General features: G+C 61.8%; 1 protein-coding gene and 1 long non-coding RNA gene across 3 annotated transcripts in view; one reads left to right on the top strand and one right to left on the bottom strand.

Annotated features, from left to right (window-relative positions):
- BCL6 (BCL6 transcription repressor) overlaps nucleotides 1–992 on the bottom strand; it is a 30701-nt gene extending 29709 nt beyond the window's left edge. For both annotated transcript variants that reach the window (XM_081329445.1, XM_081329448.1), the window contains exon 1: nucleotides 888–992. The gene's annotated coding sequence lies outside the window, so the exon portion shown is untranslated. The remainder of the gene's footprint in view (nucleotides 1–887) is intronic.
- A 934-nt stretch (nucleotides 993–1926) lies between these two features.
- The window catches only part of LOC308669047, a 21189-nt gene continuing 20615 nt past the window's right edge, over nucleotides 1927–2500 (top strand). Inside the window, exon 1 of the long non-coding RNA XR_014026656.1 lies at nucleotides 1927–2500. This exon is cut by the window's right edge and continues 275 nt beyond it. This is a non-coding gene — a long non-coding RNA (uncharacterized lncRNA).

Here is a 2500-nt window from a genome sequence, read left to right as displayed (position 1 = left end):
GGGTAGCCAGGCTGGGATGCCCTGCGCCTTCCCGGCCTTCGGCTTCTCCAGCTACCCCGGCCAGGTCGAAATGACGCGACGCAATTGACCCAAGGCGGCATTGACCCAAGGCGAGCAGGTCAAAAAAATCCCTCCGAAGAGAAGCCGGAGCCGGAGTCAGAGCCAGCTCCGGCCGGCCTCTCGCTCCCTTCCCTGCCTGCCTGCCTGCCTGCCTGCCTGCCTGGGCTCCCGCTTGAGGGGGGGGGGTCCCTTCCCCTGTTCCCGCCCGCCTTCCACCTGCCGCGCCGGGGGAAGCGGAAGGCAGGCGAGCCGTGGCCGGGCTAAGGCTGCTCCAGGAGGGGAGAGAAGGGTGGTTGGTGGCGGGGGGGAAATGGAAGGCAACCCCGGACGGGCGACAGGCGGGGCAGGCGAACGGGGCAAGCGAGCAGGACCTCCCGGGCTTCGGGCAGCGGAAAGCAGCTGCGGGGAAGGAAGGAAGGAAAGAAGGAAAGAAGGTAGGAAGGAAGGAAGGAAGGAAGGAAGGAAAGAAGGAAGGAAGGAAGGAAGGAAGGAAGGAAGGAAGGAAGGAAGGAAGGCAGGCAGGCAGGCAGGCAGGCAGCGCCTTTGCAAGCCCTGCTGCTGTTGCTGCCGTCGGGGTCGGGACCCCCCCCCCGGCCCGCTTCCTCCTCCTCCTCCTCTTCCTCCTCCTTTCCCCGCGCGCCCCATCCGCATCCTAAGCGGCGGCGCAAGCATCCCCCCCACCTGCCCCCCTCCCCAGCAGTAGCAGCAGCAGCAGCAGCAGCAGCAGTAGGAGCAGCAGCAGCAGCAAGCGCGCCCGGCTGCTCGGTCGGTGGGTCGGCCGGCCGGCCTCCCGTCGCAGTGCGAAGCGGAGCGCGAGAGCGAATCACCTGGGTCGGCGCGCTTTCCTAGAAACTCCTTGCATCACCACTTCTAAGAAGCCCGGTTCTAAGAATCAACACCGCTTCAATTCTCGGAATTTGAGCTGGGGGCTCTACCACGCCGAGCAAGCCGGGGAGGGTGCGGGGGTGGCGGCCCGCCTTCCCCAAAACCTTCACCGGCTCGTTCCAAAACCCGCCCGGAGACGATGGCCGAGCTCCGGGGAAAGACTTTGCCCGTTCAAGCCGAACGGGGGGAAAAAAAGACCCCCCGGCGTCGGATCCGAGGGTCTGGAGAAAGATCAAAACGGACGGGACACCCCCTCCGCCGACGGTGGTACGTTCCTCTCCGCCGAGGTCACGTGCCGCTTTCCCCTTGCCCGTGACGTCAGGGCTCGGCCTGAATACAATGTTGCAGAGTTCCATTCCCTCCTCCCCTCCTCCTTCCTTTTTTTTTTTTTTTAAAAACTCCCCCCCCTCCCTCCTCGGAATTCTCAGAACTCATTTGCGTTTCGGTGACATAATAGCAATCCGGCCAGCCGGGGCTAATTCCACGGGCCGGGGTGGGGGGGTTGGAGGGGTAGGGGGGGTGGGGGGTGGAAGGGTGGGGGGATGGGGGGGGGTGGAGGGGTGGGGGGATGGGGGGTGGGGAGGGGTGGAGGGGTTGGAAGGGTGGGGGGGTGGAGGGGGTGGAGGGGCGACCCCCACGCTATAAACTCCCCCCACTCCCCCTTTTTTTTTTAGACCCCCCCTCCTCGGTCCGGCTCCCCAGCAGGGCTGGTGTATGCGTGCGGGGAGGGGGGTTGGCGGTGGGGTGTCAGGCAGGTTTCGGTGTTTGGCGGGGGGGTGGGTGAAGGGGGGGCTGAAAAGGGAAAGTTTTGATTTGCGTTCAGACAAACAAATCCAGAGAAAGCAGCAGCGGCGGCGGCGGCGGCGGCTGGGGGGTGGGGGGTGGGAAGGTGTGTGTTTTTTGGGGGGGGGTGTCGCCCCGAAGCGAGGGCGAAAACAAATCCGGATCGCGCTGCTTTAAAAAAAAAAGGAAAGCAGGGGGGCCAAAAAAAAAAGGAGAGGAAAGGAAGGGGGGGGAAGCGCAGCGGCTTCTCACGTTCAAAGAAAACCCGGGAGGCTGAAGCGGGACCTTCTCGCGCCGAGCGGAGCAGGAAGAAGCCGGCGCTGGGATTTTATTTTATTTATACAGATAGATAGATGATAGATAGATAGATAGATAGATAGATAGATAGATAGATAGATAGATAGATAGATAGATAGATAGATAGATAGATAGATAGATAGATAGATAGATAGATAGATAGATAGATAGATAGATAGATAGATAGATAGATAGATTGATTGATTTGCGGGGTGCGAATACGAGTTGACTTCGGAAGCCTCCTGGAGACGGACGGAGCGGCCCTTTGGCGAGACTTTCGCTTTCCTTGGCTTGCCTGGAGGGTCGTGGGAACGGGGAGAAGAAAAGAGAAGAAGCGACAGGGATTGTCCTCCCGGAGGAGGACGCTCCTGCTCGTCGGACGCTGTCGGAGAGCCAAGCCCACCCACCCCGGGAGAAGAGGCGGCGGGAGACCACCCCCCCAGCCCGTGGAGGGGTGTGTGTGTGTGTGACTCCC

This window comes from Vipera berus (genome assembly GCF_964194415.1).
Source record: "Vipera berus genome assembly, chromosome: 5".
Taxonomy (NCBI): Eukaryota; Metazoa; Chordata; class Lepidosauria; order Squamata; family Viperidae; genus Vipera; species Vipera berus.
The sequence above is the reverse complement of the archived record's forward strand: the minus strand, read 5'-3'. Positions and strand labels throughout refer to the sequence as shown.